This window comes from Stegostoma tigrinum, chromosome 24 (genome assembly GCF_030684315.1).
Source record: "Stegostoma tigrinum isolate sSteTig4 chromosome 24, sSteTig4.hap1, whole genome shotgun sequence".
In the NCBI taxonomy this organism is placed as follows: Eukaryota; Metazoa; Chordata; class Chondrichthyes; order Orectolobiformes; family Stegostomatidae; genus Stegostoma; species Stegostoma tigrinum.
In genome coordinates this window covers 13,195,668-13,222,188 of record NC_081377.1, presented here as the reverse complement: position 1 = coordinate 13,222,188, position 26,521 = coordinate 13,195,668, and the positions used below count along the sequence as shown (strand labels likewise).

General features: G+C 41.4%; 1 protein-coding gene across 2 annotated transcripts in view; it reads right to left on the bottom strand.

Annotated features, from left to right (window-relative positions):
• rspo1 (R-spondin 1) overlaps window positions 1–26,521 on the bottom strand; it is a 215,250-nt gene that overhangs the window by 113,977 nt on the left and 74,752 nt on the right. The window lies entirely within an intron of this gene.

Below are 26,521 nucleotides of genomic sequence, written 5' to 3'. Positions count from 1 at the left end.
GGTCAGGGAGACAAACACATATATTAAATTTATTTTTTGACTAGTTAAAAACTGACAATCATGTGGTCATATTTGAAATTTAAAATCAAATTAGTTACACAACAATAAAATAAAGATAGAGAGCCACTGATGCTCCCATGTTTACACCAGAACTTAGGCTTTTCCTTCAGCTGATGAATTATTATGGAAAGTTCATACATAACCTGCCCTCTACCCTGGCACATTTGCATCAACTCTTAAAAAAGGGTCAGCCTTGGAAATAGTTTTGTAACCAAGCCATTGCTTTCAGGGAAAAGAAGAAACAGCGATCTTCCTCTAAGGCGTTGGCACATTATGATCCCAAGAGAGATCTCGCATTGACATTGGCTCCCTGGGTAGCATCAGGGTAGTCAAATGTGAGGCTGGATGAACACAGCAGGCCCAGCAGCATCTCAGTAGCACAAAAGCTGGCGTTTCGGGCCTAGACCCTTCATCAGAGAGGGGGATGGAGTGAGGGTTCTGGAATAAATTGGGAGAGAGAGGGAGGCGGACCGAAGATGGAGAGAAAAGAAGATAGGTGGAGAGAGTATAGGTGGGGAGGGAGGGAGGGGATAGGTCAGTCCAGGGAAGACGGACAGGTCAAGGAGGTGGGATGAGGTTAGTAGGTAGGAGATGGAGGTGCGGCTTGGGGTGGGAGGAAGGGATGGGTGAGAGGAAGAACAGGTTAGGGAGGCAGAGACAGGTTGGACTGGTTTTGGGATGCAGTGGGTGGAGGGGAAGAGCTGGGCTGGTTGTGTGGTGCAGTGGGGGGAGGGGACGAACTGGGCTGGTTTAGGGATGCGGGTGGGGGAAGGGGAGATTTTGAAGCTGGTGAAGTCCACATTGACACCATTAGGCTGCAGGGTTCCCAAGCGGAATATGAGTTGCTGTTCCTGCAACCTTCGGGTGGCATCATTGTGGCACTGCAGGAGGCCCATGATGGACATGTCATCAAGAGAATGGGAGGGGGAGTGGAAATGGTTTGCGACTGGGAGGTGCAGTTGTTTATTGCAAACCGAGCGGAGGTGTTCTGCAAAGTGGTCCCCAAGCCTCCGCTTGGTTTCCCCAATGTAGAGGAAGCCACACCGGGTACAGTGGATGCAGTATACCACATTGGCAGATGTGCAGGTGAACCTCTGCTTAATGTGGAATGTCATCTCGGGGCCTGGGATAGGGGTGAGGGAGGAGGTGTGGGGGCAAGTGTAGCATTTCCTGCGGTTGCAGGGGAAGGTGCCGGGTGTGGTGTGGTTGGAGGGCAGTGTGGAGTGAACAAGGGAGTCACGGAGAGAGTGGTCTCTCCGGAAAGCAGACAGGGGTGGGGATGGAAAAATGGTTGCAGGGGAAGGTGCCGGGTGTGGTGGGGTTGGAGGGCAATGTGGAGCGAACAAGGGAGTCACGGAGAGAGTGGTCTCTCTGGAAAGCAGACAGGGGTGGGGATGGAAAAATGTCTTGGGTGGTGGGGATGACATGTCCATCATGGGCCTCCTGCAGTGCCACAATGATGCCACCCAAAGGTTGCAGGAACAGCAACTCATATTCCGCATGGGAACCCTGCAGCCTAATGGTATCAATGTGGACTTCACCAGCTTCAAAATCTCCCCTTCCCCCACCACATCCCTAAACCAGCCCAGTTCGTCCCCTCCCCCCACTGCACCACACAACCAGCCCAGCTCTTCCCCTCCACCCACTGCATCCCAAAACCAGTCCAACCTGTCTCTGCCTCCCTAACCGGTTCTTCCTCTCACCCATCCCTTCCTCCCACCCCAAGCCGCACCTCTATCTCCTACCTACTAACCTCATCCCACCTCCTTGACCTGTCCGTCTTCCCTGGAGTGACCTATCCCCTTCCTACCTCCCCACCTATACTGTCCTCTCCACCTATCTTCTTTTCTCTCCATCTTCGATCCGCCTCCCCCTCTCTCCGTATTTATTCCAGAACCCTCACCCCATCCCCCTCTCTGATGAAGGGTCTAGGCCTGAAACGTCAGCTTTTGTGCTCCTGAGATGCTGCTGGGCCTGCTGTGTTCATCCAGCCTCACATTTGATTATCTTGGATTCTCCAGCATCTACAGTTCCCATTATCACTGATACAGCATTAGGGTAGTATTAGCTCACAGGTGGTCCAATAGGGAGGAATACCCAATTGTGTATATGCATCCAGGACTTTGGCTAATGCAGAGTGGAAATACGTCAGATAGAGAAAGAAGGTCTGGCGGTCATATTTGGAGTCAGGGAGCTCCATCAATACCTTTAAGATGTAAATTTGTAATATTGTTGTAATATTGATGTATATTTGTAATATTTAAAGAGGACAAGGCAGTACCACCCATAGCTTCAGGATGAATTCAGCGGTGGTCTCTAATACTAAGTGTATTAGAGTACTAATAATTACAAGTTGGAACAGTGTCTGGGAGGCCAAGTAACAAATACAAATGCACTGAACCCCCTCCCACTGGTAGATACTAAGTGCATATAATTACAAACTGGAACACAGCCTGAGAGGCCGAGTAGTAAATGCAGATGCCTGAGCCATCTCCCACTGGTAGATACATCACCAGTGGTACTGCCACTGGAAGAGCCTGTGATGTTTTTAAATTTTCTGGACACACTTCTAGTCACAGCCGATAATATCAGACTTTGGACGCAGGAAGATCCGGCCCTGACAAAACTGAAATAGCTGACACCGTGCTTAAACACCCAGGAGGAGCTACAAAATAAATGATCAGCCTATGACCTTGGACTCAGAGGGAGAGATTACAGCAAGGTCAGCCAGGTGGACCTCATTGAATATGAGTTCTCTGATTGGGGCTGTTAATCTTGTCCAATCAGGGATCCCTTGCTGTTGGATAAGAACAGAAGTGTCAAACATCTTGTTCACTCTGACAGCAAGCTCTAAGGGAGCTGGAGCAGTGTCAAAGACTCTCCATATGTAAATAAAAGGTGACTTAGTGACAGGATACCAGCCTGTCTGGAGTTATTTTAGGAAGTTTCTCTCATATTTGAGCACTCTCAGTGATGGTATTGGAATCAATAAGATTTTCGTTTGTCATGTGGTTCAAAATCTTTTTTAAATGAGTTATATATAAACCGCCTGGCTTGTTCTATTTTAGTTTGGATCAGATTTCTGACAAAAATGCACCATTTTTTTAAACTAAAGCACCACTAATTATTTGCAACTATTCATATAAAGTCTTTGTTTGAAATTTTAAATAAAGTTCTCTCTTGATTTACAGTTTATTTCTGTGAGTTGATATACTGTTTTATTAAAATATGATTAATTGGTGTTTGTAAATATGTTTGTAACAATGCTTCTAAAAATAATTTTGAAAATGTGCAGGCTTCTTGATGTCAGCAAGTGAGGTCTTTATCCATATTTATGTTGTTTAATAAATTTATGCTTATTTTTTAAAAGTAAGCCTACAGTGTTGTGTCGTTATGTTTCAGTGAAAGATTATAACATATAGAAGCAGAAGCAGGCTACTCAGCCAACTGAGTTCACTCTGCCATTTAATCCAATCATGGCTATTTCCATAATCCGCAATTTTGCCTTCCCAGCTTTTCTGCCCTTCGCTGAACTTTTATAAAACGATTTATCAAACTAGATCTCAGGCTTAGACCTGGCCTTTCCAGTGGTAACACAATGATAGGTTAAGTGATAGAGCTGGAGTTTAATATTGGAAAAAGTTGTGTTCCACTTGGGCATGTAGAAACTGTAGAATGGTACTGTGGAGGAATCCGGGTGGTCTTTTATATGGATAATAGAAAAATATCCTGCAAGTATTTAGGAAGGCAAATAGAATGCTGGTCTTAAATGCAAGGGAAATGGAGTGTAAAAGTAGGCATGCCTTCCACTACTGCCCAAAGCTTCGGTGAAACCACATCTCCACTACTGTGTACAATCCAGATTTGTTTAAGGAGGAATACATTTGCATTGGAAGCAGTTAAAAATAAGATTAACTATTCGGCTGACTCTCGGAGAACAGAGGTAAGTTATGAGGAAACATCATTTGAGTTGAGAAGAATGTGATCTGGTCTAACATCCAAGATTGTGAGCAGAGATGTTTTTCTCTCCTTGGGGAATCGAGAACGATGGGGCACAACCTGATCAGCTATAATCTTATTAACTGTTAGAATAGGGTGTCTGCCAAATGTCCTATTCCTGCTCCAACTTTGTATGATTTTGAATCAAATGATAATGAGTTGATGGTATTTAGAGACCACAGGCAGAAGTGTTGAAATTTCATCTCGATTTCAAACTCCCCGAAAATCTGCTCCTGACTTTCGCTTTAATACTGTGATTAATTTGGGACAAGCAGTCCTGCTTGCAGATTATGAATCTCACATCTTTCAATGTAAAACAGAATGTGTTGGAAACTGGAAGCTCTCTGGTTTAGAAACAACCAGATACACAGGGCACTTGACATGTCTGTACAAACTGTGCTGGCTTTAGACTGCCGACGGTTGTCTCTGGCATCCTCACAAAATTCCCTATCTCTGTCCGAAGAGAAACTCCAGGCTCTAAACAACTTTTCCTTAAAAGAAAACAGCTCCTATGCTCCAATATAGATTCATTTGTGATATTTCATCAACACAAGGAGAAGAGCCAAGATCTTCTAATTCCATTGTGTAAACATTTTGATTGGACTGGTACTGGAGATATCCTTAAGTTTCCAAAAATCTCCAGGTTTACCAAATTGTTTCTCATGCACTTTTTGTGCTTGATATTCCTGTTAAATACAGGTTACAAGATTTAAAACAAAACATACCTTTGGAAGTAGGGAAAAAAAGTCTGAGAAGTATTCAGATTGGAATTAGGGATAATGATTTCAGAATAAAAACCATGATATTTATGCAATATGTAAGTATGGAACTTGCGTGAAATTAATCAATGAAGATCATAATGTTTTGCTCCTAAATTAGAGACAATGTATGCAATCAGAAGAAATAGAACCAAATGCACAAAAAGTAGAATCGGCTAGGATGAAAGCCAAGAGAATAAGTTAACAAACTGAAAATAATTAGTATGCGACTGAGAAACTAAATTACAGGGCATTTGAGTAATCATAAAACTAAGACTGGACATAATTGTGGAAACATTTTGAAACCATCTGCTGTGACCATTCCAACAGTAAGCATGTTGAGCAAGGCAACCAGGGACAATATTCTTGTTAAATCTGCTGGATAGGCCTCACCTTGAATGCTGTATGCAATAAAATGGCTCTTAATAAGGTATAGCATGGAAGGCATCAGTCTCATGAAAATAAGGCACAGATTCCATTCTAATCCAATTCCGGTGGCTCAGTTGGCTGGACCATTATAATACTGGAGGAATACTTTTGTTTCAGATACATTAGGAACTGCAGATACTGGAGAATCTGAGATAACAAGGTGTGGAGCTGGATGATCACAGCAGGCCAAGCAGTATCAGAGGAGCAAAAGCTTCTGTGAAGAGCAAAACTGGAAAGAAGCCCAACCTATCCAGCCAGTGAAACACTTAAGCTGCTAAGATCATGGCCTGACGATGACCTTAGCACCACAACACAACTTAATCTCTGGCGACAATTTTAAAACCTGTAGCACATTGTTAGACCATCCCAGTCATTGTCTCTCCTTTCCCTCCCAGCATCAGAAACTCCTGCCTGATGGCCTTGATGTCATTGCACGTTACTTCCTACCCCAGACAACTCCATCAACTAATGGTGGGCACAGCAGGAATCATACCTGGCACAGAAGATGGTTGTAGTCATTGGAGGTCAGTCATCTCACTCTTAGAAATTCTGTGCAGTAGTTCCTCAGAATAGTGTCCTTGGTCCAATCATCTTTGTCTGGTTCATCCCCGACTTGCCTCCATCATAGGGTCAGGATTCAGAATATTTACTGATGACGGCACAATTTTCAGCATTATTTGTGAATCCTCAGATACTGAGATGGCTCATGTTCTAAGGTAGAAAGATCCTAACAGTTTCCAGCCGTGAATGGAAAAGTAGCAATTAACAATGTGGGCCACACAAGTGCCAGATGATGAATATCTCCGACAAGAGAGAATCTCACCATTTCCATTTGACATTCAATGGCATCACTGAATCCTCCATTATCCACTTCTAGGGAATTATCATGGACCGAAAACTGAGCCAGACTAGTCATAAAATACAATGACTACAGCACGGTGGCTCGGTGTTTAGCACTGTTGCCTCATAGCGTTCGGTACCCAGGTTAAGTTCAGCCTTTGGGTGACTGTCTATGTGGGGTTAGCACATTCTCCCCATGTCTGTGTGGGTTTCCTCCGGGTGCTCTGGTTTCCTCCCACAGTCCAAAGATGTGCAGGCTAGATGGATTGGCCATGCTAAATTGCCTGCAGTGTTCAGGGATGTGTAGATTAGGTGGATTATAGTGGGATCCGTCATCTACAAAGCAGAAGTGAGGAGTGTGCTGGAATACTTCTCACGTCTCAGGATGGTTGCAGCTCCAACAATTTTCACATCATCCAGGACAAAGTGACCTGTATTATTGATACTCTGTTCACAAACTTTCAGCATCTCCACCACTGATGCTCAGTGACAGCAATGTGGACAAGCTACAAAATGCGCTGTAGAAATTCATCAATTCTCTGTCAAAAGTGCCTCCAAAACTGAATATAGCTACAGTCTAGAAGGACAAGAGCAGCAGATACATGGGAACATCACTACTTGCAAGTTCCCCTCCAAACCACCCACCATCCTGATTTGGAATTACATTGTTGTTCCTAAGTATAATGAAGTAAAAATTCTGGAATTCCTCCCTAATGGCATCATAGGTCAATTCACAGCCCATGGTCTGCAGCAGTTCAAGGGGCAGTTCACCAAAACTTTCTCAAGGGCAGTTAGGTCTGGCAATAAGTGTAGGCCTAGACAGTGGCATCCACATCCCATGAATGAATTCAATAAAAAGAAATTAGTCAAAACTACTTAATTGAGGGCCTGAAGTTAAAATGATTCTGATCTCACACTGTAGTAGCTACCCATAGAGGTTTATCCCCCAGATCCAATTTTAACTTCAAAAGCATTAAAACTGCCATCCCAGCATTATTGGTGCATGGAAGTAACTTTTGAATTCAGACCTGATCTGTTTATTTCTGGGTCAGGCAAGATACACTAGCAATTCAAAAAATCATTCGATCAAAAAGATATAAAATGACCACCCATCTTTATTAATGCATATAAAGTTTGTAGTTGGGGATACTACACAGATCAGAAGATAACATAATCATCAAGAAATATCTTCCATTTAGCCAAACAAACCTGGGACCTTTGTGTCCTATTATGGCCAGGCAGGAGAGATGAATTGGCTTCACTCTTTTGACAAGTCACAAGAAAGCTATTTTTCAGCTACACCTATAATTCACACTGATTAAACTGTATTACCAGCTAAAACTAAATTACAAGGTTTTCTTGAAAGAAAAAGATGTATTTTATTAGTTACTAACCATGAGAAAAATAATAGATACAGTATCAAACACACATGAACACATGTATAAAGTTTTAAAAATGAGAGAGTGCCCAATATAAAAAAAAATCAAGAATAGGCACTTTAAAAAGTACCAAAAACCTTTGATGTGTTAGGTTTTAACCTGAGACCACGCTTCTTTTAATTGATATTTTGTGTCTTCAGCAGTGGTTGAAATTTGTTGATATCCTAGAGTTCTTAATGAATGGACATTTCTACAATTTGCTTTATCACCAAGAGCTATTTATCTGGGGATTAAGAGTAAAAAAGCAGGGAGACATACTGCAAGCCTTCTAGTTCCACTGGTACAAATCAATTTTCTTTCTCTCTCTGCCCAAAAGCTATTGCCTAAAATATAGTTCACGTGTGTACTTCCATGTCTGGCTTCATTGTTTTATAAAACTTGATAATCTGCAGGCAACTTTCAAAAAAGGTATGAATTAACTGGGAGCTGCAGATTGGTGTTTAAATATCTTTCATAATGATGGTGAATTTGGTTCAGGCTAATTCCTGTCTATTGATGGTCTTGTGAGCATGTTTCGATCTGGTCAAGAGACCACTGCAGGAAAATTATGTTAATGCTTTTCTTTTCTTAAAAGCACATTCGTCCATGAAAGATACAGGTATTAAAATCAGATGATGGAAATTAAAAATTGATGGTTAATTTTCACCACTATTGTAATAGCACTTATAACTTCATAAAAGCCACTGTTTCATAGAATGATTTCAAAATAACATGATTGGGTAGGTCAGGAATATGTCTGAAGTGTTCTACTTGCAACTCAAGAAGTTCAGGTTTAGCGATTCCCTGTTACCTGCAGTGTGTTCATCTTTCAAATATAAATAAAAGTAACAATAATAAGTGGTGTTATGTTTGTTATTCCTGTTGCTATGAGAATATACAAAATACATAAACATGTCAAATATATAGCAACCTTGTAAGGAAGATACCTTGAAAAGACAGAGCTTGTGTCTGAGCCCTGGTACAAGTTCAAACAGAAGGCAGATAATATGATGGAAACAGAGTAAGTAATGTAATGGAAAAGTGTGGTATTATCTGAGCAAAGAAACTGACAAGAGATAAAGTTCAAACATGCAAAATAATAATTTACTTGTGGAGGTAAGCTGTGAAGAATAGTTTCAATTCCAATCAACTTGAAATGATTGTTTAAACATTTTATTTGTTCTGTTCAGATCATTTAAGCTTGCATTCCTTATCGCATTAGCAAAACAATCATGTTTGGGCATTATTAGTGATTTCAATAATATATCATGTTGTTTTCTAGACAATATCTGTGATTTCCAGAAATGATTGCTGAAAATGGATTATGTGAGTGGCTACGTTATTTTAGCCTAACTTTCTTTTTACCGTTTTGGGGTGGTGAAGTGAGAGAAAAGTATTCTGAGTTCCTTGGCCAATTACCCTTCATATTCTTGCCCACCACATTAGAGCTTTTTCACCTATTTTGATGAAAAGTACATTACCCCCAAGTTATTCTTGATGTTATGAAGAAACATTTTCACTGTTCTCATTTTTATATGTCATTTTTGTCTTTTGCATGTTCTATCACTGCTCTTTAGAATGTAACTGTAATGCAAGCGGCTCTCATGATACTCTACTGCGTGTCATACGGGTTCAATAGACAGATACAAAACACAAAAGAATGCTGAAAATCATAAATAAAAATAGAAATTACTGTAAAAACTCAACAGGTCTGGCTGTATCTGTAAAGAGAAAGCAGAGTTAATTTTTCAGGTCTAGTAACCTTTTTCAGAATGGTGTTCTGTGTTCTGGACCTGAAAGTCAACTCTGCTTTCTCTCCACAAGTGCTGCCAGACCTGCTGAGATTTTTCCAGCAATTTCTATTTCTGCTTTCCCTACAGAGATGTCAGGTGTTGAGGTGTTGGCCACAGCTTATCAACTGTGCTTATAATATCAATGGGAGTAAAGCTCGATGTCATGTGTGCAATGGGAGGCAGTCTGAAAAATATCTGCCTCTAGATCCAAGGGGTTTTATGTGTCTATAAGGAGCAGAGCGCGGCTAAGGAACAGGTGGATCAATTAGAAAGGAGTACAAAGCCTGTTGGCAATATTGAATCATAATCATGGAGTTTTACAACACTGAAAGAGCTTATTGACCCATCATGTCTACACTGGTCATCAAGCACCTATCTACACTAACACCACTTGCCAGCACTTGGCTTACAGCCCTATATGCTACGTGGTCCAAGTATTCAGCTAAATATTTAAATGTGACGGTTTCTACCTGTATCAACCTCTCAGGCGCAAGTTCCAGATACACCCTCCCTCCCTCCGAAAGTAAAAGCTTTTCCTTAAATTCTTTCTAAATGTCCTATCCTTTACCCTAAATCCATGATCTCTGGGTATTGAACCCTTTGGGGGTAACATTTATTCCTGTCTGCCCGGCCTATGACCCGCATAATTTTGTGTACATCAATCAGGTGTCTTCTCAGCCTTATCTACTCTAAGGAAAACCACCTACCCCATTGTAGTTGAATTGTTTCAGCCCGAGCCACAAACTGATGAATCTCCTCTGCACCCTCTAGTGTAATCACAGCCTTTCTATAGTGTGGCGACTAGAACTGGGCACATAACTCCAGCTTTGGTTTAATAAACACTTTATGCAGCTCCATTATAACCTCCTGCTCTTATACTCAAAGCTTCAAATAATAAAGGCGAATATTCCAGTATGCTGTCTTAATCATAACTAGCCATTCTGAAGCCTTCAAGGATCCATGGCCATGCACAGTAAAGTCATTCTGATCTTGTGTACCTAGACTCACAGTCATGCAGCACAGAAACAGGCCCTTTGGTCCAACTTATCCACGCCAACCAGACAACCCAATTTCACCTCGTCCCTTTTGGCCCATATCCCTCGAAACCCTTCCTCTTCATATACCTATCCAGAGACCTTATAAATGTTGTAATTGTACATGCCTCCTCCACTTCCTCTGGCAGCTTGCTCTATACACCCACTACCCTCCATGAAAAAGTTACCCTCGGGTCCATTTTAAATATTTCCCCTCTCACCTTAAACATATGCCCTGTAGTTTTGGACTCCCCCACCCTAGGAAAAAGATACACCTTATCCATGCCCTCGTGATTTTATTAATCTTTCTAAGGTCACCCTTCAGTTCCAGGGAAAAGTGCCCCAGCCCACTGAGCCTGTCCCTGTAACTCAAATCCTCTGGTCCTAGCAAAATCTTTGCAAATCTTTTCTGCATTCTCATAAACTTCACATCATCCTTCCCAGAGAAGGGCAACCAGAATTGCATGCAGTATTCCAAAAATGTCCTCACCAATGACCTGTACAGCCATAGCATGACATCCCAATTCCTGTCCTGAATATTCTGACCAATGAATGCGCGTATGTCAAATATCTTCTTCACCACCTGTCTACCTCTGACTCCGCTTTCCAGGAACTATGCATCTGCACATATAGGTCTCTTTGTTCAACAACACTCCCATGACCCCACTATAAATTGTAAAAGTTCTTCCCTGATTTGCCTTACCAAAATGCAAAGGCTCACATTTATCTACATTAAAACCCATATGCCATTCCTCAGTCCATTGGCCCATCTAATCAAGGTCCCATTGTCTTCTGAGATAATCTTTTTTCACTGTCCACTACACCGCCAATGTTTGCGTCATCTGGAAATTGACTAACGATGCCTCCTACACTCACATCTAAATCATTTGTACAAATGATGAGTCCTGCTATTTTTTGTGTACTTCTTGCTTTGTTCATCCTCTGAACATGGATCACCATATACTTTTCAGGATTAAATTTCATTTGCTGGAATTCAGCCCATCAATATGGTCCACGATATGAAATCTTTACAAGTCACACGGTTGTAATACATTATCATCTGTCACATTCAGTCAGAATGATGATACCTGAATGTTTAATAAGTAAATGCCGACAGATTCAGAATCCTGCAGCAATCAAATTGAAGTATTGTTTTTAACACATGACTCAAAAGTCTAACACACACCATTCATCTCATTAATTTTTTGGATAATATTGTCATCAATGAATGGTGTGAGTCACCCAAAATATTACCACAGTATACAGGTATTACACCACTAACAGGATTTTTCAATACCAACAACACCTTGTCTGTATACAACACTTTATTACACTAAGACATCCTGAGGTGCCTCTTAGAATTGTTCTCAAACAAACTATGTCAACAGTCCATATAAGGTAACAAGGTGTAGAGCTGGATGAACACAGCAGGCCAGGCAGCATCAGAGGAATGGGAAAGCTGACGTTTTGAGTCTGGACCCTTATTCAGAAATGGGGGAGGGGAAGGGCGCTCTGAAATAAATAGAGGGAGGGGGAGACAATGAAGGTGGATAGAGGAGCAGATAGGTGGAGAGAAAACATACAGGTCAAGGAGGTGGGGATGAAGCCAGTACAGCTGAGTGTTGGTGGGGAGTTGGGATAGGGGTTGGTCAGTGAGGAGGGAGGGGCAGATAGGTGGGATAGGAGATAGGCAAGTCAAGGAGATGGGAATGAAGCTATTAGGTAGGAAGTGGGGGACGGGGTTGGTCAGTGAGGTGGGAGGATTGGATAGGTGGGAGAAAAGACAGACAGGTCAAGGGGGCAGGGTTGGGATGAGCTGGTCTTAGGATAAGGTTGGGGGCGGAGAGAGTTTGAAACTTGTAAAGTCCGCCTTTAGACAAATGGGCTGCAGTGTTTCCAGGTGGAATATGAGGTGCTGTTCATCCAGCCTTCGGGTGGCATCGGGTCCAGACCTGAAATGTTAACTTTCCTGCTCCTCTGATGCTGCCTGGTCTGCTGTGTTCATCCAGCTCCACACCTTGTTGTCAGACTCCAGCGTCGGCAGTTCCTACTATCTCTGAGTGAGTCCATATAAGGTGATGTTCTGGTTGATCATCAAAGGTTTGGTCAAAGTGGGAAGGCAACGGCCTAGTGGTACAATCACTGGACTATTAACCCAGAGACCCAGGTAAAGCTCTGGGAACCTGGGTTCGAAATTGAATTCAATAAAATATCTGGAATTAAGCGTCTAAATGTTGACCATGAGCCCATTGTCGATTGTCAGAGACCCCCATCTGGTTCAGCAATGTCCTTTAGGGAAGGAAACTGCCATTTTTACCTGATCTGCCCTAATGTGACTCCAGACGCACAGTTATGTAGTTGACTCTCAAATGCCCTCTGGGCAATTAGGGATGGATAATAAATGCTGCCTGGTCAGTGACGCCCTCATCCCATGAATGAATAAAGGAAAAAAAAGGGGTAGGTTTCATGATATATTTTGAGGTGAGAAAGAGAGGCTAATAGAGAAAATCTAGAGCATAGTCCCTCAGCAGCTGAATTGCGATTGAAATCAGGGATGAATAACAGGCTAGATTTGGAGTAGTATAAAGATCACAAGGGATTGTGTGGTGGGAGGACACAGCAGAGATAGGGAGAAGTGAAGTCACACAGAAATTTGAAAACAAAGATGAGAATATTTGAGATAACAAAGTGTGGAGATGGATGAACACAGCAGGCCATAGCAACATCTTAGGAGCACAAATGGATTCATCCAGCTCCACATCTTGTTATCTTGGATTCTCCAGCATCTGCAGTTCCCATTATCTCTATAAGAATATTTGAGACTACATTTAAGTGGGAGTCAGTATAGGTCAGTAAGTGTAGGTGTCATGGGTGAATGGGTTTTAGACTTAGGACACAGGCAAAAGATGTTTGGATGGCCAAGTTTATGGTAATGAAGGGACTAGGCCTGGACTGCACTGAAACAACTGAATCAGTAGGGTAAAAAGGAATGGGTGACGGTTCCAGAAGCAGGTGTGTTGATGTTACAGGGGTGGAAATGTTTGGGGTTCAATGATAGCATTGGCATGTGGTCAAAAGCTAAGCTCATTGTCAAACATGAGCAAAAGTTGTGTCAGGCTGGTTGAGACTCAGATTCTAGGGAAAAGGATGGAACTCGTGCCCAACAAGCTGTCAGGGAGTACAGCAGTCAGCCAAAGTGAATGTTCATATGGAGATGAGGAAAAGTATGAACAGAAAATGAGATCAGGCTGGTATATCATCGAGCTATGGAGGAGACAGGCCCCAACATGCTTTCCATCACATGGCTAACCAAGAATCTCTGGGTTATGATGGAGGGATATACACATTGCTATTCAACCTGCTTAGCCACATTATGAACACAACGTCCTCAAATGTGAAGTCTTGAGGTGGGATTTAATCCAGAACTTCTGGGATAGAGGGAGGGACAGTACGCACTCTGCAGAAGACATCTTTGCACAGATACCTGCTCATTGTTTTCATCAAGCACCAGTGTTACCCAGCATGCAGGTTTTGTGTGACCAGCAGGCAGTCTCTCTTTTAGGATTAATGAATGACTTTCGAGGGGTTGTACATAATATAGAGAATCATCTTAATGCTGAAAAACAAGGTGTTCGATTACTGTTGGAACAGATTCTTTAAAATTACCCACTAAGTGTTTTGAGGTTCCAGGCAAGTTTTTGAGTCTAGTTTTTCCAAATGCATTTATCAAGACATAGCCAGGAAGAAATCTGCTCAGCGTAGGAGGATCAGTAAAGGCCAAGGCATTTCCTGTTTCTTTTTAATCACGATATTTTAGTTTAGGATCTCAACATCAGTTTGTCAGCAACTGAGAATAGGTAATTGTGTAAGCTAAGTGTCATAGCAGGTCGGCAAGTGGGTGGTGAAGGAGATAGGGTGGCAGGTGGGGAAGGGCTGCAGGCTGGCAGTGGGTGCTTATTTCACTAAATTCAGGTGGAGTCAGTAGAGGATGGACTTATTTTTGGTTGTAAAATGTTGAAGTTGGGGTGGGAGATGGGGCCAAAGGAGTTGAACTAAGTTTTGGTGGCGATGGGCATGGAGGAGGAATTCAGGTGGCTAGGGGAAGTGTTGACTCCAGCAGGGCAGAGTATAGGGTTGGTGGGAGTTTATGAGACCTTGATGCTGGTGTGCCAGGCTCTGACAGAGCGAGGCTTTGGGGGTTGTGGGGTGGCGAATATCAGCTCCAATGGAACTGGGAACAATGAAGTGACATTCTTCCAGGGAGTTGGTGGTTGGTAGGATTGACTCCAACAGGATCGAGCCTGAGTAGGCCAGGTCAGAAGGTATAGCTGTTGCTTCAGGGAGCACCAGGGATCAGAAGAGGTGTAGTTGGGAAGAAGCAGTATTGAATTGGGCGGTCAGTTTAATAGTCCGCCTGGAGCCAGAATAGCTTTTAATCGAACTTTTCCTGTTAACTGCTGGATTAAGTGATTTGAAAATCATCAAATTCCCCTACTTAATTGGACACTTGAAGGGTTCCAAATGAGAGGAACGGAACATCAAAAATTTCAATATTCCTGGGCGATTCCCATGAGCCAGCGGCTTCAAAGCTTCCTGCATTGTCTAAAGGCATAAGTCCAATCAACACTGCTCCAATAATTTCCCGACTATCCAAATATCTGGGGTCACCAAGAGTTGCTGTTTATGATCTGTGCCATCAGCCCCACATTCTGAACGAAGAAGGATGGACAGGATTAAAACCAAGAGAGGCTGTAATTGGTGAATACTTTAATTGGATCTTCGATTTTTCTTTGTATGAAGTTAAACAGAAAAAAGGATGAATTTGAAACTATAATCTGAGTCAAGAAATTCTTTATGTATTGACACTGATAAGACATAATGACCAAGTAACAGTGCAGACATTTTGCATATTGTGCTTTTGGAAGCCTGTTTAGCTTTGTTCGATTAAAGGCAACTGCTTGAATTCCTGAGTTCATGAAATTCTGAAATTCAGTGCTTCCTTTTGCTCGATGATATACCAGCCTGATCTCATTTTCTGTTCATACTTTTCCTCATCTCCATATGAACATTCACTTTGGCTGACTGCTGTACTCCCTGACAGCTTGTTGTATTACCTGCCAGAGGACTCTGCTAATTTGGCTAATCTCTTTTGAAGTGCCTGCATTGCTTTACTTTGAAATGTTTAAACCTCAATGATTTGGCACCACTAAGTTTTGCCAACCTGTTCGTTTAGTGCAGTTAATCTATTTTAATTTTGACCTCGGGGGCTGGGAAAGCAAACTTGCTTAACAAGCGTCTGATTTATTGTGTTTTGAACTTCTGGAGAAAGCTAAGTATTATAATGAGAGGTTTTAAAATAAGTAAGTCTGTGGTAATGAGAAATGAGATTCCAGTGGAGAAACAAATAGTGGGCATTGAGGACTCATAAGGAGTTGCTTCTTGTTGAAGCATCCGCTGCCCTGTCAGCTGAAGATTGGTGCAAGACTATTTTGACTCTTCCAGAGCAGGCTGATGCCCCCAACAATGGGCAGGAATAATAAGTCAAGATCAGTAGTGGCATAGAAGCTGGGGCATGTACAGGGGAAACAATGCCAGAGTCTCAGGATTGTATGAGCACCAAGGACGAATGTAAATGGTGCGAGCAGGATTGTTTCTCAGGTTAGGGATTATGAGGATGGATGGGAAGTGAAGGATGGGGAATGGTTTGGAGGAAAGGAAGGGTTTGACTTGAGTGCCCGCCATATCTGCCCAACTCAATGTCGAGTCACTAGGCAGATTTGATCGAGAGGCATAACCACCGAGGTGACAAGTTGTCTGGAGCATGGCAGCTATTGGGTATAGGGCAAAGTGACAGGTCCATCGTAGTTTTAATCCCATCGTTTAGTGGCTTTAAATGGACCTTAGTTGGCTACTATGGGCCTAAATTGGCAGCAGGGACGGATGGTTGACCATAGGCTTTCCCATCCAGAACTTAATCCTGGTAAGAATTGCAAACACAGATAGGTTTGGGAATGCTCCCTCTGTGCCAAATGACATGCCCTCCACATCTCCAAACTTGCCACTTCCAGAGGTAGAAAACTCCATCCGTGGAGTTTCACTATACAGCAGGAAAGGTAATGCTTGGTAAAACATCTTGGGTACCTTCCAATAGCTTGTATAGGTTCAGCATTAGCCATGAAGCAAGTCAAGAACTAATATGCAAAACAGAGCAAAGAGATGGAATATGAAATAATCAACACTAAAACAGTAATAATTTGTATTCATTGATATGAATCCCCAAATTCTAACAAAATAGCCTTACTCATCAATCATTTGAGACGAGGCTCCAGACTATTCCATGTAATCATATTCATGAGGGGTATAGACAAGGTGAATAGCAAGAAGCTCTTATCCAGAATGGGGGACTCAATTACTGGGCATCGTGAGTTCAAAAAGAGAGGAGGATAGTTTATGGGAGATATGTGTGGAAAGTTCTTTACACAGAGGGTGGTGGGTGCCTGGAACGCGTTGCCAGTGGAGGTGGTAGACGCAGACATGATAGTGCCTTTTAAGGTGTATCTGGATAGGTACATGGATGGTCAAGGAGCAAAGGGATACAGGCCCTTAGAAAATAGATGACAGGTTTAGACAGAGGATCTTGATCAGCACAGACTTGGAGAGCCGAAGGACCTGTTCCTGTGCTGTAATTTTCTTTGCTCTCTTTGTTCTATATTAATGGCACACATTTAACTATAGAGCACACTGAGTACACTTTCCTGTATGGGTTTAAAACAGGCCTGTCTTCAGAGGGGAAAAGACATTTGCAAACTATTTTTTCTGTTTCTAATCTTTTGGCTTATTCATCAATTAGGTGAAGTTATAACAATTGTAAACCAATAATACTGCTGCTCCTCTTTAGACCCCAAACAACAAAGAATGGCCCAATTTATTCTTCAGAATTTCATTTTACAAACAATTGAAACGTCAGGAACCGTAATGCTTACATTATTCGTGATGGTCTACATGGAAAATATGAATGAAATGATATGAGCTGGCAATACCACTTGTAAATGTGAATCTGCGTTTTTCTACAAACAATGCCACATTATCTCTTGACTATATTCAAGACTAAATTGAACATATTTTTGATTGGCAACAGAGTTAAGGATTTTGGGCACAGATGGAAAAGCAAGGATAAGATCACAATCAAATCTGCAATAATCTTATTGTACAGCAGAACAGACTTAAAGGGCTGAATGGCTCATTCCTGCTCCCTTTTTTTTCTGTCCTTTTACAGACAATCATTAGGATTGAATAATGGCCGAAGCATTCAGAAGACATCATTTCTGCTCTGAATGGTCTTGCCCTGAATAATTAATTTACACAAAGCTGAAAGCATGTGGAAACCAGTATTATCACTGAAAATACCACTAGGTTTATAACAGTAAATTGTCTAATTAGTATTTATATAGCACTGACCTCAGGATAATTCAGAGCACTCAGCCAGTTAAATATTTTTGAATTATCGGCATTTTCTAATCAATGTGTTCAGAGGAGCAATTACACAATTCTGTGATAGGTGTGACTTGAACCCGGCTTAAAGGTCGGGACATTATTACTGTTCTACATGAACCCTACTTTTGAAATATGTAATCATTGTTTTAATATACGCAACATGGCAGCTGATTTGTCCATAGCAAGATCCCATAAACAGACTATGACAATGATCACCTGGTTATCTGATATGACTAAGGGTTAAATATTAGACATGAAATGAAAGACAATGTATGTAGACTCCTAAGAAGTATCTTAAACTAACTTAACAGTGCAAGTAGAGATGTTTTAGTCATCTTAATTTTGTCTTATCAAAAAAAATTCATCTTGTTTAGCAGATGCAGATTAGAGCTGGTTTAGTGAACTGTCTACATAAAGCTTCAGATCAGAAGGTCTGGAATTTGTCATCTCTTAAGTTATTGGCCAGACCAGCTGTAGCACTTTTAGCTTCAGTTACAGTAAAGGCTGGTGCTTAAAACCTGAGTTTTATCTTTACTGTAATCTCGCTGCTTTATCGCGCACCCCCCCCCCTCCGCCGTGCGTGTATTTTTACATGGTATTCTATTGTCAGGTTGTTCTATCTATCTTCTATCAGATGGAATCACAGTGGCCATGCCAAAAGCATGGAGAAGCAATTCCCATTGAGAGCTTCAGTTTTCAGGATCCAGTTTTAATTTTAATAAATTACATATGTCCAATATAAAAGGATCAAAACTAAAAGCCAAAGCTGCACCACATATCCATGCTCTCACGATACTGCACTTTTGCAATCAGAGTTCAGTTGCAGTCCTCCTCCTCCTACTCCAATGTAAAACATCAGCCTTGCCACCTAATCTAGGCATGAAACTGAGTCCAGGTTTGTTCCTCACCTGTTATGGGGAAGAAATCATATAATCTGAAGTCCAGTTCAAAAGTACTCCTATGAGCTACTGCATCCCCATGATTTGCAACCATTACTATCCCACTCAGCTCTCACCCACTGTCTACCTGTTGCTGAAGAGACAATTTGTCTGATGTCCGCCTTGCAAAAATGAGTGAGCTGTGGATGCCTGTAATTTCTCCAGGAGTAGCTCACAGCGAGGTTACCAGTTGGGGCACAAGCTTTGAGCACAGTGGCAATTTCTAGGCCATAAACATGCCTACAATTTTGGCAGCAAAATTCCTGTAAACTATATAGCCAAGAACAAAGTTTTGGAAAGATTCAGTATTACATACTACAAAGACGGAAGTACGTTACCAGCAATTTTTAGATGATTGCAGAAACATCAATCTCACTTAATTACAACACTGCAATTGATCATTATGAGATGAATCAGAAGTGGGAATTTCTGATATGAATGATTTCATGTCTCAATAGGATAGCACAGATTTTAGATTTTCTTTAGTTAAAATACCAACATGTAGAAATGAGCAAAACTCAACTAATCCAGCATAGTGGCATCAGAAATCCCAAACAAATTAGACCTGCACTCAAATTTCAAACATAAGTGTTATGCTTAAGCCTACCAGAGAGTGTACTGGGACTGAACTGGGACAAATGTGGACTCATCATTATCACAGTGTATGAAGGTGCCCATGTTAGACTGGGGTAGACAAGATTAGAAATCACACGACACCAGGTTATAGTCCAGCAGGCTTATATGAAAGCACAAGCTTTTGGAGTCTTACTCCTTCCTCATTGTTAGTGGGAGAGCTAGTATCAGATACAGAATTTAAATGTAAAAGATCAAATGGTCACACAACTTATGAAGATGTACTAAACAAACCTAAGATGCTGTGAAATCTTTAATCAGTCAGAAGGTTTTAATTGATTAATATGTATATGTTAAGTCCCTGAATTCCTTTGACGTCACTGTCCTGAGAAAAATAAAGGTTTTATCAGTGTAAAGAAGGGGTGGCATTTTAAGTCAGACATTGCAGTTAGCTGTGAGGCCTTGTTTAGAATTTGTTTGTGTTTTGGTTTGGGTTTGGAATCAGACTGGCTTCATTTCTTAAGTAGGAATTTATAAAACACCACTTTGACTTATTTTCCAACTAATCAGAATGAATCTGCAAATACAAACTCACCTCATAGATTCGCGTGCGTGTGCATTCATGCATGTGAGAGAGTCTGTGCATGTGTGAGGGTGGGAGAGGGAGAGACAGAGCATGCACGTGCGTGTGAGATTGAGAGACACACTCACACAGATCCTTGGTCATATCTCTCTCACACACACACACACACACCACCCCCCACCCCCCAACCCCTCTATAAATTCACATATTTGCAGATACATTCTATTTTGTTCAGAAACAGAGAGTAGTGGTGGGTAGATGTTTTTCTGACTAGAGATCTGTTACCAGTGGTTTTTGGCAGGGGTCAGTGATAGGGCCCCTGTGGTCTGTACCATAAAAGTGATTTGGAGGTGAATGTGGGCAGTCGAGTTAGTAAGTTTGTGGGAACTGCAATTGGTGAGGTGGATTACCAAAAGATACAGCAGGATATAGATAAGATGGGAACTTGGGTTGGAGAAACAGTAGATGTAGTTTAATCCAGACAAATGTGAGGTGATGTGTTTTGAATGGTCTAATGCAGGAATGAAGTATACTGTAAGTGACAGCACCCTTGTAAGCATTAACATACAGAGGAATCTAGGTATACAGGTTTACTGTATATACACAAGAGTATGTACTTTCCATTTTAAGTGCAAGTTTGTACTCAAGAAAACAAGTCAAATTAGTAATGGAGGGTGTGATACTTTTCCATTTTAAGCCCTCAGAGTCAGCTTCAAGCATTTCTAGGTCAGTTGTAGCATGCTTAGAGGCAGGGTGAGCTTCCTGTCTCTATCTTAACTATGTGATTCAACTTCAACTTCAGAATGTTCTACTGCAAAAATGTGGTGTTTCTCTACTTCGCACATCATCATCTTGTGCCCGTTTCTGCCAAATATTTTAATTAAAGCCAGAATAAACTGTTGTGTTAAAGGGAATTACTAGAGAACAGGCACAATTCTTGGCACACCCAGACATCATGGGCTGCTGTAATATTGCCATTAGAAAACATCATTTTTTAATTAGTGTAACTGTTTATTATAGCAGCTGTCATTCATAATAGCTGTATCATTGCAATGCAGTTCATGCCTTCAGAATATAAGGAGATCCTTCAGTTCATGGTGTCCGTACCAGTTCTTCAGAAGAGCTGTCAAATTAGCCCCACTCCCCATCTCTTTCCTTATCCCACCCTTCATATTGTTTTCCTTTTCCTTCATAAAACTACTGTGAGTGTGCCATCTCTCCACTAACTGCAGCAATTCAAGAAGGCAGTTCACTGCCACCACCTTCTCAAGGACACTTAGATACGTGCAATAAATACTGGCGGTAACCTGTTTCCTGTGAATGAGTAAAAGAAGATAACCTAACTCCTAGTCTTTTCAAGGAGAGAGACAATGGCTCCAAATCTTCTGGATTCTGCAGACAGGAAGGTGACAAATGTAACTCAACCATAAAGAAAAGGTTAGGGGTGAGAGATGGGGAGGTGGAGAAGATGAAACAAGGAATTACACTCCACTCAGCATCAGTGAAAAAATGCTGAGATTTTCTATGAACCAAGTCATAAGAGACAGAAAAAATCATAATAAGAATAGACAAAATCAATGTGGTTTTGAGAAAGAGAAACTGTGCTTGACAAGTCTAGTATATCTTTTTGAGGATATAGCTAGTAGCATAACTGAAATGAAGCCCATGGGTGCAGTATTTTTGAACTTCCAAAGACATTTTATAAGGCACCACATGGAAGGTTTCGCATGTGTTTGTAGGATTAGGTTACACATTTTCATGTAATGGAGACAGAACAGTGTAGGAATAACTGGGTCATTTTCAGGTTAACAAACTGTCAGTAGCGACGATTATTGCTCAGCTATTATTGCTCTGATATTAATTCAATAAAAGGGACTCAGTGTAACGTGTCCAAGTTTACTAACTATACAGAAATAAATGATTGTGAGGAGAATGCCAGGAATCAGATAAGGGTATAGACAAGTGAAGTGAATATAACAGAACACAGTGAATGAATTGTAAAACAGAGAAATTTGTGTTTATTCCTTTATAAAATTACTTTCCTTCTAATAAGTTTGAAATTACTAAATGTGGCTCTGAGAAATTTGGCTGTCCTTAGTCTTGAAGTCAGAGAGTGATACAGCATGGAAGCAGATGCTTAAGTCCAACTTGTCCATGCCAAACAGGTTTCCCCAACTGAACTAGTCCCATTTGCCTGCACTTGGCTCAAATCCCTCGAAACCTTTCCTATTCATGAACATGTCCAAATGTCTTCTAAACCGCTGATGAAGGGTCTAGGCCCACAACGTCAGCTTTTGTGCTCCTGAGATGCTGCTTGGCCTGCTGTGTTCATCCAGCTCCACACTTTGTTATCTAAATGTTGTTATTGTACTTGCCTTTACCACTGTGTGAAAAGGTTGCCCCTCAGGTCCCCTTTAAATCTTTCCCCTCTCACCTTCAACCTTTGCATTCTAGTTTTAGATTCCCCTACCCTGGAGAAAATATCTTGGCTCTTTACCATATCTATTCCTCTCATGCTTCTATAAAACTCTATATCATTACCCCTCAGTCTGCTATGCTCCAGTGAAAAAAACCCCAGCCAATCAGCTTTCCTTATAACTCAAACACTCCAGTCTCAGTAATATCCTTGTAAATCTTTCTTGCACCCTTTCCAGTTTAATAACATCATTCCTATTACGTGTGGAGGCTGGTGGGGCAAGGTGGCGGGGGGGGCGGGGGTGCAGGTTGGTAGGGTGGGGGTGGTGGTGACACATCAGATCTGTAGACAGTACTCCAAAAGTGGCCTTACCAATGTCTTGTACAGTCACAACATGACATCACAACTCCTATATGCAATGTTCTGACCAATGCAGGCAAGTGTGTCAAATGCCTTCTTCACCAGCTTGTCTACCTGCGATGCCACTATCAAAGAACTATATACCTGCACCGCCTCTGTCTCTCTGTTCGACAACAATACCCTAGAGCCTTACAATTTTATAACTACTGCCCTGGTTTGTTTTACTGAAATGCAATAGCCCACATTTATCCAAATTAAACTCCATCAGCCACTCCATGGCACAGTTGCCGATAACCTTCTCCACTGTCCACTATACCACCAACTTTGGTTCATTCACAAACTTCTATATTCTCACCCAAATCATATATATAAATGACAGACAACAGTGGACCCATCACTGATCTTTACAGTACACCAGATTGACTGGCCTCTAGTCCGAACAATAACTCTATGCCATCATCCTCTGTCTCCTACTGTCAAGCCAATTTTGTATCCAGTTGGCTAGCTCTCTCCGGAACCCATGTGATCTAACGGTACTAACCAGTGTACTACGCATAACTTTGTTGAAAGCCTTGCTAAAGTCCACATAGACAACACCTACTATTGTACTTTCATCTATCTTCTTGGACACATTTTCGTTAAAAAACTTAATCAAGTTAGTAGGACATAATTTTCCATGCACGAAGCCATGCTGATTATCCTTAATCAGGCCTTGCATTTCCAAATGCATGTAAATCCTGTCCCTCAGGATCTACTCCATCAACTTTCCCATCACGTATTTCAGGCTCAATGGTCTATAGTTTCCAGCCTTTTTCATGTAGTCATTCTTAAGTAATGGGACAAAAGTAGCCACCCTCCACTCTGCCAGCACCTCATTCATGACTGTCAATGATATAAATATCTCTGTTAGGGGTCCCATAATTTCTTCCCTGGCTTCCCACAATCTCCTGGGATACACCTGATCACACACTGGAGATTTATCTGTCTTTGTACATTTTAAGAGCTCCAGAACCTCATCTTGTTTTTGTGGGCTCTTTTCAAGACATTTACTATTTATTTCCCTGAGTTCCCTAGCATTTATATCTTTTATTATAATAAATACTGATGCAAAATAATCATTTAGTGTCTCTCCCTTGTTGTGGGTTCCACATATAGACTACTTTGTTAATCTTTAAGGGGCATAATTGGCTCCCTAGTTGCTCTTTTGCCCTTAATGCTCTAGTAGAACTCTCTTTAACTTTATCTGCCAAAGCTATGCCCCCGTTTTGCCCTTCTGATTGCCCTCTTAAGTGCACTCCTATAACCCCTACACTCTTCCAGGGATTCACTTGATCCTAGCTGTCTATATGTGATATAGGCTTCCTTCTTTTTCTTGACAAGAGTATCAATATCTTGAATCATCTGGTATTCCCAGCATCTGCCAACCTTGTTCTTCACTCTAACAGGAACATGTTGTCTCTGAACTCTTGTTATCTCACTTTTGAAAGCCTCCCACTTGCCAGTCATTCTTTACCACCAAACAGCATCCCTCAATCACTTTTGAAAGTTTCTGTCTAATACCACCAAAATTGGCCCTGTCCCAATCCAGAATTTGAACCTTTAGGCCAGGCCTACCATTTTCTGCAATTATTTTAAAACTAATAGAATTATGGTCTCTGGTCCCAAAGTGCTAGCCTATTAACACCTCAGTAACTTGCCCTGCCTTAATTTCCAACAGGAGGTTGAATTTTGCTCCTTTTCTAGTCAGTACATCTCCAAATTGGAATTGAAAATTTTCTTGAATACACTTAACTGGTTCCTGCCCATCTAAACACTTAATATTACAACAGTTCCAGTCTATGTCTGAGAGATCAAAATTCAAGAACAACTGGCACTCAAGGAGTCAAAGAGCACGTTGACCTTTATTGCAAAGGGGTCAGACAGCATGACCAAGGAGGTATTGCTGAAATTCTACTCCGCTTTGCTGAGATATCACTTGGAATGTAACGCCAATAAAACATATCTGGTCTCTATCAAAGAAAGCATGTATTTGCCTCAAAATCAACACAATGAAAATTCATCAGATTAATTCCTGAGATGAGAGACTCATCATGTAAAAAGATATGAGTTAAGTGGGCCTATGTATTCTGCAATCTTCAAGAATAAGAGGTGTTCTTACTGAAGCATAAAAACTTTTGAGATGGCTGAACAGATTGGCTATGAAGGCTGCTTTCACCTGGCATGGCCTCTCAAGTTAGGGGGCATCATCTGAGGATAGGAAGCTCACGATGCAGTTTGAAATGGAAACATAGAAGATAGGAGCAGGAGTAGACCATTTGACTCTCAAGCCTGGTCTGCCATTTAAAATGATCACTATACGAAAGCCTGGTTCGGCCACATCTGGAGTATTGTGTCCAGTTCTGGTCACCTCATCACAGGAAAGATGTGGAAGTGTGAGAAAAGTTGCAGAAGGGATTTACCAGGATGTTGCCTGGAATGGAGGGAAGGTCTTATGAGGAAAGGTTGAGAGATCTAGTGCTTTTCTCTTTAGAACGACAAAGGATGAGAGGTGACTTGATAGTGGTGTACAAAATGATCAGAGGTATCGACAGAATAGACAGCCAGAGACTTTTTCCTGGGGTGGAGGTAGTTTTTACGAGGGGACATAGTTTTAAAGTGAAAGGAGGTAGATATTGGGGAGACGTTAGAGGTAGGTTCTTTACTCAGAGAGTGGTAGGGGTGTGGAATGCATTGCCAGAGAGGGTAGTGGAGTCAGCCTCATTCGGGGCATTTAAGTGGCTATTAGATAGGCATATGAGTGATTGTATAAGTTAGCAGTGGAGGTTAGATAGACCTCAGGCTTAGGGTAAAGATTCGGCACAATGTTGTGGGCCAAAGAGCCTGTACTGTACTATACTGTTCTATGTTCCGTGTTCTATCACAGCTGATCATCGAGATCAATACCCTCATCCTACCTTGTTCCTTTTAGCCCCAAGAGCCACATATCTACTTCCTCCTTGAAAACATGTGTTTTGGCCTCAAACACTTTTGGAGGTTGTGAATTCCACAGGCTCACCACTTCTGGGTGTAGAAATGTATCCTTATCTCAGTCCTCAAAAGTTTACCCATTATATATAAACCATGCCTGCTGTTTCTGGGTTCCCCCCACCATCAGAAACAGCTTTCCTCATCTAACCATCTAATCCTGTTGCAATGTTATAGGTTTTTATGACAGCCACCCTTATTCTTATAAACTCTACTAAGTACAATCCTAACTGATTCAATCTCTCCTCATACATCAGTCTAGCCATCCCAGGAAAAAATTGGTAAACCTGACACTGAAAGGAGAAAACATTTCTTCAATCAAAGGTTGTGAGTGTTTTTCAGTATATTTGAAGCTGCGATAGATAAATGGAGACTACAAAAGTATCAAAGATAATAGCAGCTCGGGAGGAGAGTTGAACTGGCCATCAGCCATGACTGTAGTGAGCGGTGGAACAGGCTTGAGAGATAATTTCAAATTCTTTGGCTTTTGTTTTTACTTATGTTCCCAATGCAGTTCCTGCTTGATAATTTGATGTGACTCCGTTTTCATTTTCTTTCCAGATTATGAAGAAATTCTCATCTCCCCTGTGTTGACTGCCAGTTATATAATAATGTCTACAACTCTGATGCAGCCAACTTTCAAACTAACAGCTGCATGTGGAATCATAACTTGCTAACATTTAACAGTAATTAATCCAATACAATGTTATCAATACTGCACAGCATTGATTATGAGGTTATTTGAATGTATCAGAAAATAATATTGAATGCATAATCAAGCCCCACTGAGCAAGCAACCCCA